The following is a 24,668-nucleotide window of genomic DNA, read 5'->3' as shown; positions in this document are numbered from 1 at the left end:
CCATGTCTTTTGAGTTTATTCATCAATGAAAATAACATAGTAATGAGATTCACCAAGAGATGATACTTGAGCCAGTTCCCACACATCTAAGTGCACTAGATCCAACTTCTCACTCTTCTTCTCTTTTCCAACTTTGGGAAATTTGACTCTTCTCTATTTACAATAAACATAATTTTCACAGAACTCTAAATCAATATTTTCCAATCCTGGCAATAGATTCTTAGAGTGAAGGATTTTCATCCCTTTCTCCCTCATGTGCCTAAGCCTATGGTGCCAAACAATTGAATTTGTTCTTGCAACATTTATAGTAGCTTTCACTACATTATCAATATCAATAGCAACTAAAGTGGAATAAGTGTTCCTAGTACACAATTACAATGTGTCAACCTTTGCACCTTAGCTACTACTAATGAACCTTTAGTTACCTTCCAGACATTATCTATAAACATGACTACATAGCCTTCACTACCAAGTTGTCTTGTAGAAATTAAATTTCTTCTTAAATTAGGAACATGCCTTACCTCCTACAACATCTAGTCATTTTTGTTTGGCAACTTGATCTTTATTTTTCCTATTTCAATAATAGGACAGGGCTCATCATCCCCAAAATATACCTATCCAAAATCACCTTGAACATAATCTTGAAAATATTTCCTATGGGTTGTAGCATGGAATGAGGCCCCAAAATCTATTACCAATGAATCATTAGCATTATCTAAACATAAGATTAAAACATCTTGTAAATCATTACTTGCAAAATTAGTTTCCTTACTATCATCATCACTTCCATCTCCTTGTTTGTTTTTTTGAGACCAACAATCTTTCTTTAGATGACCAAGTTTTCCATAGTATCAACAATATTTCTTTCCTTTAGACTGAGAAAATCCTTTCTTTGAATTTCCTTGTGACTTGTCATGTGAATGGCCTTTTCCTCTTTGAGTTGTTCTTCCTCTCTTCTCCACATTCAATGCGAAACCTGATGAAGTTGACATTTTACCCATGCTTTTCTATCACATTTTCTCACTTAGAATAACACCAACAACTTCATCAAATCTCAAAGTATTTGAACTAGAGACAAAGTTACTTACAACTATAACCAAGCTATTCCAATTTTTTTATAAAAGAACATAAAATTAAGAGAGTCATAACCTCTTCATCAAATGAGATCTTTATGGATGAAGATTGACCAGGGATTGTGTTAAACTGATTTAAATGATTTTCTATAGATCCTCCCTCACCCATTTTCATATTAAATAAATGCTTCACAAGAAATACCTTATTCAGAGCTAAGGCTTTCTTGTATAACTTAGCTATTTTCTCCATCAACTCTACAATCATTTTTTCCTTTGATATATTGAATGTTATACATAGGGCCAGACATAATCAAATACATCCTAGTGCCTTCCTATCTAAGATCTACCAATCTTCCTCTGTGATCATTCCTTGTCTCTTAGCTTTCCCTTCTAATGGCTTTCACAAATCCTTCTGATATAGATAATTTTCCATCTGCATTTTCCATAACTAAAAATTTTGGCCATTGAGCTTTTCAATATTGAATTTGGAATCCTCCATTGCTCCCACTCAAATCTGAAAGTCCTATCAGTCTACAATAACAAACCTCACTCTGATACCAATTGTTAGGAATTGAAAGATCTAGAACAATATAAGAATAAACAATTAAATGAAAAAACAAAAGAAGAAAATCATAAGAACACAAATAACACATAGATTTAATGTGGTTCACCCAAAACCCAAGTTATGTCCACCTACACAATTGTCCAACCTTTCTTAGTATCTAGTGGTTATAGTACAAACCCTTACAACTCAATACCACTGCAAGAACAACTTATCTCATTATACATTATGTTATCTTGATACCTAACCCTAATCTATCTTATATGATATATTCCTACTTCAGGATTACAATAAGCCTATCTAAATAAGGTGTAATAAAATAGGAGCATATATAATAAGTATGTACAATACTTCTCTAATCAATCACCACAACCTAATAAATCATACCATTGGAATGCATATAATATCAATGTTTCTATATACAATGTGGCATATGCCATCTCAAAATATCTCATGACACATCCTATGACAACTATACTATCATATGCTACTCGTGGATGATCAAAATGTAGCCTCTTCACTATAATAGGTGGATCACTTGCCTCCTACATAAACAAAGAAGGAAAACCCAAAGTTAGACTACTAAATTTATATGATTATATGTATCTAACATTGAATTACTCAAATGCATAATGATCCTTTTTTAATGAAGATTTATAGCATTAAACTTCATCATAAATACCTCTGTCATCAACCTCCTACACTAGTTAGGAGTCCTCTCATATGTCCTCAAAAATGCTTGAACCTCATTGATTGTGGTATGTATATGTTCAATTATATTTGTTAGATGAACCTAAAACTTAAACTATAATATTATAATTAATAGCCTACTAAAGTTATAACATATAATCAAGAATTCAAACTACAACTTACCTTTGTCAACTCCTCCATTGGATATAATGGCCACATCATCAAAGATACAAAACTCTAGCATCTAACATCATGTGAACTAGGTGTTTCCTATGAGATACAAAATACTAGTTGTTAATATCATGGAAATAAATTTTGAATTTATGTATGAAAATAAGGAAAATAATATTTAAATGATACTTATACATATGATTGGGCTCTCACTGCAAATGGAAATGCCAGAGGGTTTGTGATGTTGAATCTTCCTAGAGTCATCACCAGTAGCCATGCCTTATACAATAAAGAATGTAATTAAATTTAATTAACACAAACATTTTACATGAATGGATTCATATTTAATTACTTTAAAAGAACCTAATTACATTTTCCTTGTCAATAGTTCATGCCTCACCCCTACGCTTTTCCCCCACTGATAGGTGATACCTGCAAGAGAAAATAAAGATTAGAAACCATTTATGCTCCAATATCAAATAGAAAAATAATGAAAAAACAACATAATGTGCTGTAGAAGTCTCAAGGTGAAGTGAAATAGCCATCAGTTTTGAATTTATGTACAAAAATAAGGAAAATAAAATTTAAATGATACTTATACATACCATGGGGCTCTCACTGTGAATGGAAATGAATCTTCCTAGAGTCATCACTAGTAGCCATGCCATGTACAATAAAGAATGTAATTAAATTTAATTACCACAAACATTTTACATGAATGCATTGATATTTAATTACTTTAAAAGCACCTAATTACATTTCCCTTGTCAATGGGTTGTGCCTCACCCCTACATTTTCCCCCCACTAACAGGTGATACCTGCAAGAGAAAAGAAATATTAGAAACCATATATGCTCCAATCTCAAATAGAAAAATAATGAAAACACAACATAATGTATTGTAGAAGTCTCAAGGCTAAGTGAAATATCCATGAGCATTACATTGTCAACGTATTTGAGCTCCTCCTCAATCATCAACTAAACATGAATGAAGATCACATACATATATAAATTACTATGGGTCAAAATTAATCTATTATAAAGATTAACTTCAAATTGCATATGTTGTAACAAAAATTTGTATTACATGTATGGACACAGAAGGAATCCATGCCTTTGCATGCCCCTCCTCTCTCACGTCAGGGTGTGTATCTTCTATACATGTTTCTAGTGTATCCTTCTCAAATACAAACTGATACTCAATAAGATTACCTATGGGACCCAGAAAAATATTCTTGCATGTTATGCAAGTATGAAGCACACAAACATGTGATGAGCACACAGATGATGAACTCACACTAAAATCATCAACATGGAGAGGCAACACTTAACTATTATAGGATATCAATAGGCTACTCAATCTATGGATGGCTCTAACAGTCTGAGAGCTAGCCTCTGCAAAGATATTAGGATGTTGCACTAGAGAGGGGGGAGACATCAATAGGTGAGACAAAAGTGTCAGCTTTCTTTTGTTGGGAAAAGGGTCTATTCTGAGGAGCTCCTCCTCCTATACCCATGTTTGGCCTCATGCTCCAATAGTTCACCTTGAGGTGCAACACAAATTTGGCAAACAATTTTTTAATCAAATAGAATGACACCTCTTAATTTCTATGTGTAGGGATGTCAAAAGCCATCCACCAATGATCTAAAAATAATTCATGCATAGCCTCATTCATGCACCATTTAATTTCTAATTTGGGCTTTGTGCATTCTACTTTTTTACTAGTTTTTGGGTCCATAAAAAGGTTAACTATATCATCTTTAGCTATATTTAGGGTGACAACCTCATCATAGTCCAACCCATCATCAAACATGCAATGTATTTCCTCACACTAGTGAAGAGTAGCATTTTTTTCTTTGGTAAGTGTTTCAATTTTATCCACTATGGTGTTTAATATGCATAAAATGGGAGCCAATGTAGGTATATTATTATATATGGCTCACAAAATATTTAGTTTGGTGAGATTTTCAATTATCAAATCTTAAATTTGAGGAGGGTTTTGAGGGAGTAGAGGTTTATTTGGTGGATTTTTTTGAGGGGGTACTAGATCATTTGGTGGAGGCTTATGAGGAACATTGTTTCCTAGCTCAATATCATCTTTTGGGTCAACCATACCTATTAATTTGCAAAACATAATTTCTATTAAAAGAAACCTAAATTTCAACAATTTTTATTAAAAAAACCTAATATTTAAAAATTCTATTTAAAATAGATAATTTATAATAATATTCATTCAAATCATTAAAAAAATACAAAAAAAGCCTTACCTTTATTTGATACCCATGCAAAAATCTGATACCTGAATGGAGCACAACAATACAACTCAAAAAAATGCAATCCAAAATAACTCTTGGGTTTTTTTAAATTATTTGTGTGATAGGTTTTGGGTATTCAATTACATATCGAATACCTAATTATGGATCGCATACCCAAAAAGGCTTGGCCCAAACATTTTAGTCTTGGTATTAGGATGGATTGAAAAAAAGTTAGAGCAAATTTTGAAACACTTTTAGACATTTTCAAACTCCACTTTTTTCACATCACCAAATTTTGGCACACCATGATCTTGCACATACCTCGATCCATCTATCATTATTGTTCACATAAACACTAGTGTAGTTACCTCATTATCATTAGAATCATCCTTCAATACAACATACACCACTTCATCGTCATGATCATTAGATCCATCTTTCATTTCCTCGTCTACAATGTAGCAAGACTTCTTTCCTTTTTCTTTGTAATCTTTTTTGTCCTCATCTCATCTATTTCTATAGTTGTCTCCACTTCTATTGTTCTTCTTTTTTGGACATCTAGCAGCAATATGACCAACCTCATTAAAATTAAAACACATGATAGGTAAATTACCTTTGAATTTTCCTTTACCTCTGTGAAATCTCATTGCTAATAGTGCTTCAAGCTATTCTACATCCTTTTCATTTGTATCACTATCATTGGAAACACATCTTACCTTTTTATTCTTATTCTCATTAGGTTCCTTCAATGACAGGTTAGCTTTGAAAGATGATTTAACATTGTCAGATTTCAAGTTGTCAAAATTAGATAGCTCAAAAGTAGTTAGCCTACTTACTAGATCTTCAAGAATCAGGTTAGAACTTGGTATACATATTAGTTCTTGTATAGCAAAAACTCTAATAGCATAGATGGGAAGTAGTGCTCTTAGTACTTTACTCAATATAGTAACATCATCTATCTACTAATAGCTCCTCTTATAGAAATAACAACATCTTTTATTCTAGAGAAATATTGAGCAATATTCTCACCTTCAAGCATCCTCATATCATCAAACTTACCTCTAAGACTTTTAGATTTGACTCTTAAAACATTTGCATCTCCTCTATAGATGGTGCGAAGAGAATCCCAATTATTCTCTACACTATAACACCCCTTGATGTCATCAAACTCAACATAACTTAGGGCAGAGGAAATCTCCAACATTACTTGATTGTGTTCTTTCTTCTTTTCCAGATCTTCAGTAGTTAGGGCTCCAATAGGATCAACATACTCAGTGGTGATGGTAGATTGTGCATGGTCTCCAAGACCTCCTAGGTGTAGATTCATCATACTTTTCCATGTAGGAAAGTTGTCCTTGTTAATCTTGGTTACCTCTCTTTATGACATCTTGATCTTTTGTTTCTAGTACCTTCAAACTAGTCCTCTTAAGAAGATGGATCTAATACCAATTGTTGGAATTCTTTAGAATAACTAAGATGGGGGTTAATTAGTTATCTAAGGTCTAGATGTAAAACTAAAAATTTTCATAGATTAGTGAACCCATATCCATAAAACATATTCATGCATCCATCCATTAGATCATACAATCACTTAAACTTGCATATTACTATCCTAGGCCAAAACAACTTTACTAAAATGTAAACATGAAACATAAAAGATTCAATAACATATTTGACAAAAGGATTTTACATGGAAACCCAATTTGTCAAAAAATTCTAGTAACATGCTACTCATTCTCACTCTTCTGAAGTAAAGCCCTAGTAAAGACCAACCTTGTTAGAGGTTGCAATATACACTATTAAATGTGACCTTCTTAGAGGATTTCAATAATCTTGTTAGGATTGAGCCTTGTCAGAGGACTTTAGATCATTCACTTGGAATGTCACATAACTAAAGGATTAACAAAGAACTATTAGGTCAACCTTAATCCAAAGAAGTTACCCTAGACTAGTACAATTATTAGAAAGTAACAATAATGCTTGATCTGATAAAAAATTACAACTCACTTGTAGATTACATATCCATGTTTTAGTCCTCCATTCTACTTGGCTTTCACACATTTTAGCTCTAATAGCTTGTTCACCCTTCAAGAATTCATACTCTTAAGTCTTCTTTCTTTTCTTACCAATAGAAATCTCTTCTATTCAGTCACTAAATGAAGCAATACCTTAGACCTCTTGTCTAACTTCAGTTCTTGAACATTGACCAACCTTGTTTCTGACCAACCATCTCTATAAATAGAAAATTAAGTTCTTTTTCTTGTTTGACCTCTATCATCCATTTTAAGGTTAATTAGGATTAGGATTAGGTAGGATTCAATGAATCTACCCATCTTTTCATTTGAGTCCCTTCTAGAATTTTTTTTTTCAATGCTCTTTGAATTCACCTCAAGATGGTTTACCATGAATTTTGTGCCACCAAATCATCATAGTTATCTTCCACATGCTTCACAAAATTCAAGAAAACAAAATACTCAACTCAGATTTGTCAAATCTACAATTTAACATGAATACTGACACTCAGTATCAATATGTTGTCACTCGGGTTCCAAATTATTCTTCCACTTGTCTTCAACTAGATCACTTGGAAAACACTAAAGTTTATTGGTTCTCGGCATCAACTAAAATTTACTCAACTTACACTATATCACTCAACATATACTAAACTCTTACTTTTCTAATCTCCAACTAATTTTTTTCTTGGCTTGCACTAACTTTTCTTGACACCTATTGTCCACTTGGTCAAGCTTGGAAGGCATAATTCTTCTTAATTGTTCTTCTAGATACTACATGAGGCTAATTTCATAGAAGGGAAACTCACTAGACAAAGGAAAATGGAAAACAAAGGCAAAAGACCAGCACCACCATGGCACTTTAATTAGAGTAGTGCATGTACAAGAAGGCATGAGATGTAATGAATCCCAAGAATGCAATAATCTGTACAATGTCCTTAGATTACACTGCTTGAATCTTAAGATAAAACAAGGCCAAACTATTGAAATAAAAATATAGATGGAATATGGCACTTTATCTCAATGCATTTGAAATAATTCATATAGATGATGTCTAAATAGATTAGAAGAGACATAAGACTAATACAATAAATAGTAAAAGTCACGATGAATGATTTGAAGCAATGAAATCGATCTGTATACCTAACAAAACCAAGATATCCACTAGAATGCAACAAATGCAAAATATTGAATAGAATGTGCCTAGAAAAAAATCTATAAATATAACTAGCATCATTAAAAAGAGCTTGGAAATACCTTTCTAATGATATAAAGAATTCCTAAATCAGAGATTGGATGCTCAAGATATGTCTCTCAAAGTGCAAAATTGTACTCCTAACTTTGATAGTAGACAATGCCATAAAAAAGTATCAAAACTAAAAAACACATGTACCACTATGATACGTTTAGAATCAACTTTTTGGAGATATCTCATTTTTGGAAAATAGATTCCATATGCCAGAGATATAAGAAAAAATGTGAAGGTAGGTCCAAATAGAGCCTTAAGAGGTGACATGATATGCTAATGCAATGTTGATATGGCATTGATGTTAGCAAGGGATGAGCCCAAATTTGACAATCAAATGACTGTTGTGGCAAAAAAATGCAATAAAAATGATCTCTAGTGGAAAATAATATCCAACCATTAGAAACATGTGTCAACTAAAGAGCTGGTGCCAGAAAAAAATCTGATTGCCAAAAATAAAGGTCATATGTTAAAAAATAACACCATCACTACCCATAAACTGCCTTGATGACATGGACATGACATAGATAGTAGAGGACTTGGAAGCTGCATGGGAGATGTCTTTGTGGTCAAAAATCAACATGTGGGTCAATACTTACAAAGGCCCACCAAGTATAGAACATAAGCACATTTAACTTGGGAGAAAGGCTGATAAAAATGACAACTCCCTCATTAAAATTGATGAAAGGGTATGATGAGGAACCTGCACATGGGAGGCATGGATCAAGTATTCAAAAAAAATTTAGAAAGATGTGAGAAACCATTGGACGCAAATAAAGAATCATGAGTTGATGTTCCCACCAACCACCAATGAAAGCATTGGTAATGAAGAATATGTAGGAGTCAATCAAGGTCAAGAAAATGTAGCACCTAAAAACTCATTTAAGTGTTGTCTCCAAATAGAATGCATATGAATCAAATCCCACATTTAAATAAAAGGTGGATTCCAAGGTAGGTACGCTCCACCAAAACACATTGTGCAATCAAATCCTCCACCAAGCACATCCATCCATGCACACCAAACTAGAAAATACCACCTCCCATTCCCAAATTTCAAGGAGTAGTGGGATTTTTAAAAAAATTGCTTCTAATTTTCTAGTTAAAGTGAATTTGCAAAAACATTGGCACCAATAGTGGAACACAGGCCCTCATTGGAGGATATTAAGTAGAGGAGAGATCGTGATTGGAGGGCACCTATGCAAGGAATGTGAGCTGATTATTCTCCAAACCACCAATTACATGCACTCGAGCTCCAAAAGGATCATGAATGCACATAAAACTTGTGTTGATTTCTCAAAAAATGAGCTTGAGGTTGTGGTGGCCGACAGGATGAGAGCCTATCACATAGAGAGCTAGGTTAAAAACGAGGTTGTTGAGTAGAGTATAGAATCAATGACAACACAAAAAAGACAACACAGTGATTCAAAAATGCTGTTATTTTCAAAATAAATCACACTCCATAGTCATCAAATATTTCTAAAAACATACCCCAATCCAATCCATGCACACTCCATAGAAGCTTAAGGCATTTGCACCATGTAGTTTTGGGTACATTCCAAAAAATGCTTCCAAGAAAACTTTGAAATCTAATGAAAAAGATGTTTAGCAAGGTCTGAATTGCAAAGCTAGTGATGACATGTCCAAAAGAGTATAGATGTTGCAAATGTAGGACTAGGTCTGAGAACATAAATTTAAGCCTTTTTGCATGATAAGTACAATTTTGTAAACTAAAAAAACTCTCCCACTTGCCTCGATTTCCATGCCAAGTCAAAATGGCCTAGGTGCAAAAAACATTTTCCATAGATTTTAACAATGTCCAAATTGGGTGTATTTTATGGAAATGGGGGTTTTTGGGTGCTCTAAGGTCAACAATGATGTCTGTTTGGGCTCATAGTTCTCCAAAAAAAGATCCCCCTCAATATAATATGGAACACTTCTAAAAACTAAAATTCTCTATAAAAGAGAAAAAACATAGATCTAAAAACCAAGCCAAATCTCTTACAAATAGAACAAGAGCATGAAGATCTGGAGCTCTGATACCATGTAGGAATTGATGAAAGATCATCCACACAAGTCCCAAGAATCACTTGCATGCAAACAACTTTCACAAAAAGAGATAAGAAAAGGCTAGGGAGGCTAGAATCCATAGATGACACATTCTTGATGAGCAAAAAGAGATTATTATTATCAAAAGTGGATTGGTCAATAATTACAAAGAGAGATCATCCTTATAAATGAGATCAAAACCCTAAAAAGGTCTAACCTAGGTTGCATCATAATAATTAATAAAAGAATAAATTATTAAATTCCTAAAGTTTAGCTTAAGAAAACTAGAGTCAAATAGGAAATATCTAATTACTCTAACATGTAGTACTATACATTTGCACCTCAATAAAGAAAAATGTCTTATAACATCACATGTGCTATGATATTTTATTTTGCACCTATAAGGATGCCATCTATCACACTTGAGGGGAATAAAATTATGTTATAAGTGGGTATGTCTAAGATCATGGTCAACCAAACTATGACCTTAAGTGGCAGTAAAAACCAACAAATCAAGGTTATGTTAACTTGACATGTAATTTTAAAGTAGTTATGGGATTTATATCAAAAATTTGTCAGAAAGAAATCTGTAGGAAATTAAATGTAATTTCTAAACTACTAGGCCTTATCTAAAGAAAAAATAATTTGATTTGTCAAAATTTTGGATTTTAATGCAGTACTACAAAAATTTTAGGGCAGAAAGAAAAAGTAAGTGTATGTCTGACCACCTTAATCAAAATTAAATGATGATTTTTTTTAGTATAATTATAGATTAAAAAAATGTGGACTCATGACCCAATGTGACACATATTTTTGGGTATATTTTTTTCAAATGAATAATTAAATATGATTTTTCTACTATAACTTTTTTAGAATAAAAAAAACTCCCATGTCTGACCATATTAACTAATTGAAAACTTTATCAAATTATTATTATTATTATTATTATTTTCCTTATACTAGGCAAAGCATAGAATGTGATGCAACTTTTGGATTTCAAGAATGTTATACTATTTGAAAGTTATACCTATTTTTTAATCACTATGTCAATCAACACTTTATAGACATATTCATTAAAAATCAACTAATAAATACTTATCAAACTCAGAATTTAACAACAATTATATTGATGGAATCTTGAGACTGTTATAAAAAAAACCTTTTCATTTCATTGAATTTTGACGAAAATAATATTGTTAGATGGCTACTCAAATTTTGAATGTCAATGAAACTTGTCTTAGAGACATTTTTTGAGTAAATAGGTTTGGTAAATACCAAGCCTAATCAGGTGCCCACTAGTAGATTTGATACCTGATCTAAAATTGGGTACCTATAAAGTGGTGGCCAAAATTATTTCTAACATTCATAGCCCAAATTTTAGTAGGAAACAAAAATTTGGGAACTGTGGGCATTATTATTATTATTATATGATTATTCTTATTATTAGTATAATATAAAGCAATATTATATTATTATTATATATAGTAATATATATGATTATTATTATTAAATATAATATAGTAATATATATAATTAATATTATTATTAATATCCTATGATCCCTTTTGTCACATTCGATCAAACCAAATAGGTCCTTAGGGGTCCTAGGTTGTCTTCAAATGCATCAAAAGGAGTCATAAGTTATCCTATGATCCATTTCCATGCATTTGATTGAACCAAATAGGTCCCTAGGGGCCCTAGGACCCCTAGGGACATATGTTTTCATGAAAAGCATCGAAAGGGATCATATGTTATCTTATCACCCCTTTCAACAAATTTTATTGAATTATATAGGACCCTACAGGTCCTAGGACCCCTAGAGAAATATGTTGTCATGAAATGTATGGAAAGATGTTATAGGTTATCCTATGACCTCTTTCAATACATTTGATCAAACCAAATAGGACCCCTAGACATATGTTATCATGAAATGTGTCAAATGGGGTCACAGGTTATCTTATGACACCTTTCATCCTATTCAATTGAACCAAATAGGTCCCTAGGGGTCCTAAGAACTTTAGGGACATATGTTGTCATGAAATGCATTGAAAGAGATAATAGGTTATCCTATGACTTATTGTAACCCATTTGATCAAACCAAATAGGTCCATGGGGGTCCTAGGACCCCTATATGTTGTCATGAAATGTGTTGAAAGCGGTCATAGGTTATCCTATGACCCCTTTCAACCCATTTAATTAGACAAAATGGGTCCCTAGGGGTCCTAGGATCCCTCGGGACATATGTTGTCATGAACTACATCAAAAGGGGTCATAAGTTATTCTATGACCCCTTTTGACCCATTCAATCAAACCAAATAGGTCTCTAGGGGTCTTAGAACCCCTAGGGACATATGTTGTCATGAAATGTGTCGAAAGGGGTCATAGGTTATCTTATTAGCCTTTTTGACCCATTCGATCAAACCAAATAGGTCCCTAGAATTCCTAGGATCCCTACGGACATATATTGTCATGAAATGTGTCAAAAGGGGTCATAAGTTATTCTATGACTCCTTCAACCCATTTGATCAATCCAAATAGGTCCCTAGGGATCCTAGGACCCCTAGAGACATATGTTGTCATGAAATGTGTCAAAAGGGATAATAGGAAATCCTATCACCCCTTTCGACCCATTCAAATGAACCAAATAGGTCCCTAGGGTCCTAAGACCCCTAAGGACATATGTTTTCATGAAATGCATCAAAATCATTCATAGGATAAGGTTATCTTATGACCTGTTTCGACCCATTCAATCAAACGAGATAGGTCCTAGTACACCTAGGGACATATGTTATCATGAAATGCATTGAAAGTGGTCATAAGTTATCCTATGACCCCTTTCAATCCATTTGATTGAACCTCCTTCTTTTTTTATCCTCCTTTTGTTTATCTCCCCCTTTTTGACACTTATGTCAAAGGGTCTATACACTAATTGTGTATTTAGCTAGATGGACCCCTAGAGACATATGTTTTCATGAAATGCATCAAAAGGGCTCATAGGCTATCCTATGACCCCTTTTGACCCATTCAAATGAACCAAATAGGTCCCTAGGGCCCCTAAGGACATATGTTTTCATGAAATGAATCAAAAGGCATCATAGGACAAGGTTATGTTATGACTTGTTTCAACCCATTCAATCAAACGAGATAGGTCCTAGGACACCTACGGACATATGTTGTCATAAAATGTATTGAAAGGGGTCATAAGTTATCATATGACCCCTTTCAACCCATTTGATTGAACCTCCTCCTTTTGTTATCCTGATCCTTTTGTTTATCTCCCCCTTTTTGACACTTATGTCAAAGGGTTTATACATTGATTGTGTATTTAGCCAGAACAGGCTTATTGACTTCCATTACAATTTTAAGATCAGCATCCCAATTTTCTATAAAACCATCTAGGGATCTAATTTGAATGGCTATCTTGGCTACAAGTTGAATTAAGCCATCTAAAGTTGAAAGATTAGGATCTTTCTTTAATGCAATTTTAGCATAGGCTAATTCTTTCTATAGTATTTCCATGTGAGGGGTTAGGGAGGCTTGAATTTGTACTAACTTGGCTCTTATGTTAGCCTCCTCTCCTATTAATACACCTATTTCTTTTTGTGTGTGAAGCACTAAATTGAAATGCCTCTCACTCTGAGATGGATTTTGTGGCAATTGCATGCCAGATAGTTTCAAATTTCCTTCAAAACTCAATATTTTTTGGCTTGTTTCTTGTGTGAAAATTGTGGGATTACATAATTTATTGTAAGTGAGAATATATTCTCATGTACCTTCTTCACTTTTTCAATTTTAGTAGCCAGCTCCACTTGTGATAGTGCTATCTCATGGGATATCTTCTCATTTACTTTGGCTTGAAACTTTTTTTTTTTACCATTCCATGAGTTTTAATTTGCATCTTGGTCTTCATTGTTCACTTGGTCCAAAATTTCTAATAATTGCTCCAATATAGGCTTGGTTTCATTAGGTGTTTGCAAGATGAAGTGATCTAAGAAGATATCTTTTATCTCATGCAGTGCTTGTTGTTACTTATACTCATTTCTGAGTATCTCTTGTTTCTTCTTTGTTTCTAATGCTTCTTGCATTATGTTGATCTGTTCAAGTGTTATGGTTGCATAGTCATATTTTGGTGTGATTATTTCTTCATCCAATGTAGGGTCTCCATAGTGAAGTACCCTTGTAAACTTTGTTGAGCTTGAGCTTAGTGTAGAGATGTATAATGACATTGTTTCAGTGCTCGACTTTTGAAGGATTTTGGTAGGAGTACCAGTCATTGGTAGATTTACCAAAGTATATATAGCTTCTTGCTCCTTTTCCTTAGGAATTTCCTTATCCTTATCTGACCTACCTTGACCAATCACAATCAATTGTGTTGCACCTTGAGCTTTTGTGTCAAGTATAGATACCTCTATCTATCTTGCACCTTGATCATTTGTAGGTTCTCTTTCCTTGCGAGTTTGAGTTTGTTGTTCAAATATAGCAACTTTGACTATGGTGGCAAACTTTTCTGATGTGTCAATTGATGTTTGCACTTTATCTTGTCCACTTGTAGCTATAGGGATAATAGAAGGTGGTTCTTGTGTATTCACCTTATCCATAGTGATATAACCTACTACTTTTTGTAACTCATCCTCGCTGACCAATACTGGGTTGTCACACAATTAGGCTTGTAGTGTTGATTAGTCAAGGATCTTCTTTAGATCCTCTGCAGTAAGTGGGTTGATGTTATGATTTGAGTTGTCAAAGACATCCTTCACTATTATGCTCTCTACAAGTGTGTTAGAGTCATGTGGAGGGCTCAATGGTGGCAATTATGTGTCTTGCACACTCAGCCCAGTTTGCTTCTCATCAGTTGTTATTTCATCATGTTTTTGTGCTTCTTCCACAGTGGTATCTACTTTTTCTTTCTCAACTTCCTCTTCCTTTTCACCATCCTCATCTTCTCCATTGTTCCTTCCCTTAAGGGGATCCTTTTCTCCTCCTTTTTTAGTAGTTAACCCATATATTAATTTCCATATTTTTGTCAATTTTTATACAACATCTTCAATATTATTTTGCAAAATGCAAAAGACTCTATATTTGGGTGCAAATTTTCTTCCATGCTTCTTATTTTCCTTTGTGATTTTCCCCTTTATTAATTCTAGCATCACTTGAGTTAATGTATTCTCTCATATTTTTTTCTCTACATTTAGGCAATGATGCCACTTATTCTCAACAATAGTGTACAATTCTCTTGGTATTGTGTTGTCTAATTCAAGAGGGGTATTTTTGAATTTCACCATCATGGCATAGACATATTCTACAAGCATATTTTTGTCACATCTAATTAGTTTACCAAAATCAATATTTTTCATTCCAATTAAGTTTTCATTATCCCTAACATTTTCACACATGTTCTTTAAATCAGATTTGGGAGTCTGACATACCACTCTGAACTAGCTGGTGTCCTCTAACTCGGTCCTTTCATTGTTAGTCTCTAGTTGTGCAATATATTTTCTTCTAAATTTATTCTACATAGGACCTTGTTCAATAGCCTTCTTCTTTTATTTTACTTACTCCTTAGCCTTTTGTGTGGTAGCCATTGTGATGGCTCTTGTACTAGAGGTATAGGCTTTGCTGGGCTTCGTTTTGTAGTTTTCTTTCCCTTTGGCTGAGCTGTAGGCTATGTTTTAGCCTTCCTCTTTTTAGCTTTAGGTTTTTCTTGTACTTCCTCATCTTGTTCCTCCTCAACACCTTTTTCCTCTACATCTTCACCCATGCCTTTTATTATGGCAAGAGGTTCCTAACCTTATTCTTCATCTTCTTCTTCATCTTCCTCATCATCATTTCCAGCACCTTCTCCAAATTTGGTTTTTATCTTTCTCATGAATTTATCTTTAATCTTTAGAGTTGATTCTATTTTCAACTCCATATCAAACTTTGATTTAACAACTTCATAGTTACCAAAGAGTTTTGTTGTCTTGTCAACTTCTTCTGCAAGAAGTCTAGTGATGGCTACTGATGTCTCATCAATGTTTATCTCATAGCCTAATGGCCTTAGTCATTTGACTCTTGGTACTGCAACCTGGATGTATGTATAGCCAATATCTACCAAAAATAAGATTTCATTTTCATACTATTCTACTAATGAAACAAGAATTCTCAACCTCTATTTCATGTACTTCTTGAAATCCTCAAAATAGCTAGCCATTATAGATTCAAAATTATAACCCATTTTCTCAATGTACTCATTAATTTGTATAGCTATTGTCCTATTGGTCTTCCATCCTAACTTTCCAAAAGATGGAATTCATTTTGCACATAAAAGAATATACATACCAAAATTGAACCAAATTTGCATTGAGCACTCTTCGATTTCCTTATGGCTCAGTAAGATCATAGGTATCAACTCTCTTCACAATTTTGTAGCCTACATCCATTGCTATACAAGGAATGCTATTTAGTTTTATTGACTGATAGAACTTGTGGGAAATGACCCTGATAGAAAATTCAAGAAGAGGGCCTATAATTGTGTTAATAGTCATTCCTCTCTTGTTCCATTTGGCTCCAGTATTCTTTTCAGTTATCTCTTTAGAATCACTTTTGAGGGTCTTTGGCCGATCTAGGGTTGGGTAACCTGTAACCCTATGTATGATTTTCTTTTTGATTTTGATGGGTCCTCCTTCAAGACATAGGAAACCATCATGAATTTGTCTTAGAACAAATTTTATCCATTTAGTTTTGAAGACGGTGGGGAATTCTAGGGCATGGGTCAAGCCCTTTCTCTCTATAATCTTGAACTCTTCCTTAAGCACTCCATTTTCACATAGTTTGTCATATGCTTGGAAAATTTCCATATCAACAATTCCTCCAACCTTGTAGTTGTAACATTTCCTAATGTCTTGCACCATTATGACCTTGGGTGGAATCATTGACAAAGTTCCTGAAGGGTCATTCTTATATGCAATCTCAACTATAGCCTTGAAATTGGGTTGTTTCACTTCGTTGTTGACCAACTGAGCCTCAAAGGTTTCTTTATCCTTGACATTCTTCAAACTAGAAGCCATATTATGAGCTAGGATTTTAACAAGTTTAAAACAACATAACTCGACATGTGAAGAATACCATAGATCAATGGGAATGATTCTTGATCATTGCTGAAATTTGTGCAAACACCTTGCTCTAGTTCATGGATTGCTTCTTTGCTCTGCTCACCCTTGGTCTAGATTTGTAATGATGATAAATGGTAACACATTGACATTATACCCTTCAAAGAGTCACATTTAATGCATAGTGCATATACAACTATAAACTCAACTCTTATGCGATTTCTACTTTACTCGGCTTCTATAGGGATTTCACACTCACTCGGTAGCTACTATCATTACCTTTACTCAGCAACCACTACTTACTCGGCTCCAACTAGCTTTTGTTGTCAACTCAGCACATTCTGGCATTCACTTAGCATCTGAAAAGGACTTGTCACACTTGATAGTAGTTTGTAAAACTTGAAGATTTAACATTGAATTTTCTTTATTTCTTTGCATCTCTATTCATGCTAATTTATCCTTTTTAGTACTAACCTATCTTTGGAACTGATGTATGATAAAGAATTTAAGTATTAGTCCCACATACATTTCTCTATTTAGTTTAATGAGGTGTGACCACTTGACCTATTAGGTGAAGTGATCCCTCTATTTGGTGAGTTGCTTCCATCTCTCTTCTTCCATGTCTTGTTCATTTCTCCTCAGATGTGTTCAACATCCACTTTTTCTTTTCCTTTGTTCAACTTAGAATTAGGTACCTTTAACCTTGTTGGGAAATGCTTGTTGATATGACTAGTATTCAAATAGTTAAAACATGTGGCTCATCTATTATAGCTACCAATGAAATGTGTTTTTATGCAGTTCTCAGGGATGTGTCCATACTCTTGACAATAGTGACAACTCTACCTAGTATTTCTTTCCTACCTTTTCTAGTTTTTTTTATTGACCACATGGGCTTAGATCTACATTCAAAGGCTTTATGTCCATATTTCTTACAGTTGTAGTACTAACCTTCAAATCTTGGTGTTCTGATGGTTTTAGTGTTGCAGTCATGTGCCTAATGACCTTACTTATTGCACTTATGGCAATGAGTCATGTTCTTGGGTTTTTATTATTGATTTACATTCTTACTCTAGCACACATGAGTAGTATGTCCCTTCTTACCACAAAAATGACAAGTGGGTTTGAAGTTCTTACCTTTATCATTCTTTTCTTTAGTAGTCCTGGATGATTCTCCTTCTTAAGTGCTAGTATAGCCTACTCCAATAGTATCATTATTTGATCTTGGAGATTTCAATAATTGCTCAAAGTATTTGATGGTTTCATTCGGCTTGTTGAAGATCTTAGCAATCAATCTTTCTCTTCTCAAATTATTTTGTAGTTGTTCATTCTGCAACTTCAATATGGTGATCTCAATGTCTTTGACATTCAAATCATGATGAGCATTCATCATCTAACTTAGGGTATCAATTTGCATGTTGCAAATTCTAGCAAGGTAAGTTGACTTCTCTTCTAGTCTATTGGCTAGGTTTCTCTTGTCTTCTTCTATCATGACTTTATCTTCAATGAATCTTTTCTTCTATTCAGTCACTTCACACAACATCATGGCTTGTGATTCCTTCTCATTCTTGAGATTTCTGGTCTCTTTTGCTTGTGATCTATTCTTCTCCATTAGGTCTACTATTTTTGCATCAAACTCTTTCGAGTCTCCATCTGTAAATACTTCGATGGTGTCAATCTCTTTGTACTATGTGTCATTTTTAGCTATGGCAATGTCTTTCCTTCTCTTTAAGGGTTTCCTCAATTTCTCTCTAGCTTCTTCTAGTGAATGCAGAATGAGATGTATTTCAATATCTTGGTTCTCAATGATCTTCCCAAGTTTGTAGAAATTCATGTTCAAATATTTTCTCCAAGCTATAAGGCTTCTCTTCATGAGAACTTAGCTTTGATACCAATTGTTAGAATTTACAAATGGGAAATATACTTTTGAGAATGGGGGGTGAATCATAAGTGCTAAACTTTAACCATTAAAAATTTTAATACATGCATAAAAAATATTGAAATAACATGGAAAGTAAAAGCATGCATGTAAACACTTGACACCAGATATGATCACCCAAAAACCCTCCAAAATGAGAAGGTAAAACTAGGGTGGGGATGACACCCACAATCCTTCACTACTGAAGCAATAAAGTGTTCACCTATTGAGGTTATAGAGTGTTGACCATTCTCATGGTTTTCCCTGTGAAAGGCCTACCCTATTAAAGGCTTACAAAGGGATGTTAGATCCTACCCTATGATAGGATTTTAACACCCTACTAGAAGTGTGCCCTGTTAAAGGACTTACATAATATTCACTTGGAATGTCACCCTATTAAAGTATTTCTCAATGGCTATTAAACTAACCTAAGTCCATAGTATTTCATTTTGCTGATAAAATTGTTAGAGAGTATAGTAGAATGTTTGATCTAACTACTTACAATCTGGTATTGTTAATTTTAGATCCCTGTTCTATCTAATCTAATCCTCACTAATCTGATATGTAACTACTATAATGCTAATAATCTATTCTACTAAGTAGTTCTAAAATTTTGTCCTTCCTCTAAGTCACCTTGAATTCCTCCAATTCAATTCACCCCTTTTCTCATTCTATTCTTCGCTCACATGCATCATAGTCAATCTCTTTGAATTATGGGGCTTTGAATTTCTTATAAAGATTTTGTAACTTAGGGTTAGGTATGAATCTATGACTAAGATTAATCCTTTTTGCCTCTTTACCATTCTTTTTTTCTGATTGGTTGCATGTTGATTGCATAGGGAATCAAATAGATTTGATCTTTATATCTAACGCTTCAAAAAATATCCATTAGCTGGCATGAAAATGCTTTACATATTTATTTGTGCATTCATAAACTTCTATGTCAATTCTATGTTGCTCAATACTTGTTAATACTGGTGCTCAGCACTTGCTGTAACTTTTTCTGGCTTGGCACTTTTTCTGGCATCTACTATTTACTTCACACTTAAACTTGCTTAGCACTATCTATTTTCTTAGCACTTGAGTGACTTCACACTTACTATATTCTGGCTGACTCAACACTTGTTGCAACTTGGCATCTATATTATACTCAACATGTATTACTAGCTTGACATGATCTTAGTAAATAACTTAAGTGTGTTGAAAATCATCTATCAAGACCATTCGACTAAGACCAACACATTCCTCACTTAAAAGACTAGTGGTCCAATTTCTTTAATGAGCTTGAAGATAGAAAAAGATTATGGTCAAGATTGACCATAAGTCAACTAAAAGCATTTGAAGTTCAACCTAACATCAATAGGTTAGAGGAAAATGATGAGGAGGTGGTTGATCCCCTATATATTAAACAAATTGAATGTCTCCCTATCCCTAAACTAGACTGAAATGAGAGGGAAGAAGATGACTTGTATCCTCGCATGACACGTGTTTTGAAGAGGACAAAAAATTGGTTGACTAAAAAGATGAATTGAGTGTCGACTTAGGAAAAACCCAAAAGGAACTCAAGAGCTAGAAAAGAGAAGCCTTCAAAAAAGCTAATTGTTCCCTCTAATTATGCCATTGGTGATTTTGTTGTAGGTCAAAAGGAAGCTAAAGTTAAAGAATCTATCCCTCTAATTCAACTTTAGGTTCAATTTCAAGCAGTAAGCACTAAAAGAGGTACTTGTTTGCACACAAACAGTAAGAAGGCCACACAAAATAGAGTAGAGAGAAGAATCGCAATAGACTTGGATTCCCTAGAAACTGAGGTAGTAATAGAGCAAAGGATTTCTCCTGATATGTCTAACTCAATAGGAGACCAACAAAAAATGAAAAAAGGAGATGGTGCATCAATGGGTACTCTAGATCTAATCGACAACACTACCACACCTAGAAAGGAGCCTACAACACCTAAGTATTTAGAAACTTCTATAGAAAAGAAATGAAGCATGGTGTCACTCTCCATTCCAATGAATGACTTGGTGAGTAAATTCCTTGGAAGGTCTTCTAAAGTTAAGAAAGCAAAAGCAAAGTCTCAGATTGATTTTGACAAGGACACAAGATGGTGGTTGGCCAAAATCACCAAACCTCCATAAGATAAACTATAAGAAGAACTCACACCTCAAGATTATTAGGTATCAAAAGTAGATCTGGGTAAAGGTGGAAGAGCCAGAGACATGAAGATATTTGAGTTGTCTAACGAGAAGATTTTTGATCAAGTGTGGAAAGATGCTAAAGAGAAGTATAACATGAAGGAATTTATGGGAAACATGGCCGAATAAATCAATGTCATTCTACATCATAAACCACAAGCAGTCAATAAAATGTCAACCATTTTTGATGTCAATTCTCTAGCCAATCAACAATTCTTAGATAATTTACAAAAGTGTAAAGCTACTACTAAGACATTTGAAGAATGGGTTCAAACTATGCAAAATGAAATGATAATGCAAGTGAATCTCCTGAGTGATACCTAGAAGGAAACTTCAACTATTACCAGGAAGGTCAAATAAAACATTAAAGGATATGAGAGAGAGAAAAGTAATTGGATGAAATAGGTATTGTGGATTGATGAAAAATAGGGGTATGGTTTGTAGAAGTTTCTCTCTACATGTCCTATAGCTAGTCTTGACAATAAAACTTTTTATGTGATCTGAGAATGTATTGAATGGAGAAACAAGGCAATCACACAAGGTTTAGCAGAGATCAAAGAAATATTATCTAGGCTTGAGGTCATAGATGACATACTCCTCATAGACCTAAAGTGGTTTTATAAAAAATGTGTAGGAGGTAGAGGATATCATTAGATAGATACAAAAGAAATTATTGGAAGTACATGAAAAGAAAATTCCTATGAGACAAGGCTTTTCTAACATTGCACATGTTGAAGCCATGTTGATATTCAACCAAAAAGACCTAGAGATGCATAGGGGAAAGATAGCAAAGCTAAAGAAAGAAAAAGAAGTCTAGAAATAGAGGATCACTTTTCTTAGTCCACTACATCAATCAATTATCTCATCCTTTACTATTGCATATGAAAGTTAGAAAGCCAAAAGGATTACTATTGGCATGGAGAAAACCCTATGACACTTCGAATCTCATAGTTGGACACTTGCTAGCTTTTATTTTCTCTATTTTATTTTCAGTTGGTTAGCATGGTTAAGTAACAAAAACCTATTCTAATCTTGGTGGGATAGTTTTGGATACTATTATCCAATGCCAAAGGGTATATATATGCAATAACTAATTTCTAAAAGAGGGCTCTCTTAGTAGATGTTGAACTAGAAATACTTTTGATTTGGTATTTGCATTTTTATAAAGAAATCTCTCATGAAAATTTTAGCTATGATAAGGAAATATAAGATTCTATAGTTTTATATTTTGAAGCATTTCTAGAATAAATATTATTGTCTATTCTATAATGATTTATGTCCTTGTGGAGATTAGTCATTTGTGAAAATGTTTACATTGTCTCATTATAGTTTATAATCTTATTGTTGAGGTTGAGAGAATTTAAAGGGATAATAGAAAAAGTAAACTCTAAATCATTTTATCTACAAGGATTAATCATGTGGATGATCTTGGTTATTAAATTTGAATATTTTTCAATCTTCACATTATTTTCATTTTTTTGAATTGATTGTTTAAACTTTTCATTATTTTTTTGAAAATACTCATTGTTGCACCTAATAGTATTGTAAAATGATACTAAGTAGAGTATTACTTACACATTTGGAATTTCAATCTATTAGTTTATCAAGAATTTTCCCTCTTTGAGGTTTATAATCAAGGGGAAAAAATGTTTACTAACAGTTTTTGGGTGACTTTACTAGGGAATGAAAAGGAAGAATCTCATTTCCTTAAGTTCTTAATGGATTGTATGGTTTTTGAAAGTGGTTCTTCCTAACCACAATCAGTTGCCTCTTCTACAACCAAATTTGAGGTGTCAAGATACATAAGAAGATATTGTTTTTGATCTTAACACTTGTGCCTTGGTTAATAAAGCTAGTAATCAACAATATTTCCAAGTATAGTTGGTCTTAGAAAGAGAAGAAGAAATAACCAAGAGGACTAGAGGGATCCCCATAGTTCAGGAAGAAGAAGTTGTAGAAAGGGTTGCTCATGTAAATAATTGATTTAATCAAATTGTAGCAATTTTCTATCATCCTGACTATGGAAAGGTATATTAGAATGATAGAAATTATTAGGTCTACCAAATGAAGATTTTGAAGACTTAGCAAGAATTGACCTTAATCCTGATCTTTCTTTGAAAATAAATAAAGATAAAACTACTAGTAGATCATCATCCCCTACTAAAAGTGGTAATCCATTTCCTTCTATCTAGTCCCTAATCATCCCTAGAACCTTGATTCCTTTTGCTATTACAATCCTCCCCATTAATTTTAGATTGCCAAGAATGGCTCACAATCAGCCTTGGGGTGTTGTTGTATGGCCTCTACAACTCATTAGAAATATGGGAAGATTTCCTAAAGGGGCATGAGAGTTTCTTACAAGATTCAATGGAGATGGAAAGAAATCACCTGAAGAACATCTAAATTCTTTTCTTACTGCTTGTAGAGTGTTGGTTGTAGCAACAAAAGATGTCATTGTAAGGTTGTTCATTTAAACCTTGATAGACTTAGGATTTGATTGGTTGCATCATTTACCTAATGCATCCATCACCTCTTGGGATACCATGAAAAACACTTTTGAAGCCAGGTTTAAGTTATCTAAGGATGTAAATTCCTTTCTTATGAAATTGAGCCAGATGAAAAAGAGATACACATACCTATGTGTGAATTCATGGCTAGATTCAATAAAGCTCTGCATCAAATACCTATAGCTAGTAGGTCAAATGATTAGAATTAGAAAGAATTCTTTTTTAATGTGATGCCCCTAGACATTGCTTTTCTAATAAAAAGAGTTAATCCAACAACACTTGAAGCATCCCAAACTCTCACCATACAGTTAGAAGATGATCTTATTATATCTAGAAAATGGAAGAAGGATGTGTAGCTCTTAAACTTTCAAGCCTCGATGTCCTCTTTCTTAAATGATACACTCATCTAATAGATGGTGAATGATCTACTAGCCATGAGGAAGCAACTCCCAAAAGTTTCTTATCCTTACCAAGTTATTCTATGAAAAATTCAAAATTAGGGTCCACATGTCCTAAGGATGTAAGGCATGAATAACTAGAAGTATAAAAATTAGCTTCAACAAATGTGATAATAGAGCAAGATTCTTTTGAGGGACTTGGCAACTCCATAAATTATTACCTCAAGTATCAATCTGACTTAGACAGGGATGGTGATATTTTGTTAACTCTAGAAGACCCTTCATGTCCAATCTTGACTAGAGCATAGTGAGGAACCAAGGTTAATCCTTCATCCAAAAGCACTACAACACCTACTAAATCAGAAGATTTCAAAGCAAGAGCTAAAGGTGGGAATAAAACATCACAAGCTTAGCCTCATCTACCTTAAATTCTGAAAAGACCTAATCTTAACTCACTTTTTGATATTGTTGAGTTTTGTAAAACATCTAGAATTCAAATTTCTCCTGGAAAATA

The sequence above is a fragment of the Cupressus sempervirens genome, chromosome 8 (assembly GCF_028749045.1).
Source record: "Cupressus sempervirens isolate cs-2001-9-10 chromosome 8, ASM2874904v1, whole genome shotgun sequence".
Lineage (NCBI taxonomy): Eukaryota > Viridiplantae > Streptophyta > Pinopsida > Cupressales > Cupressaceae > Cupressus > Cupressus sempervirens.
The sequence above is the reverse complement of the archived record's forward strand: the minus strand, read 5'-3'. Positions refer to the sequence as shown.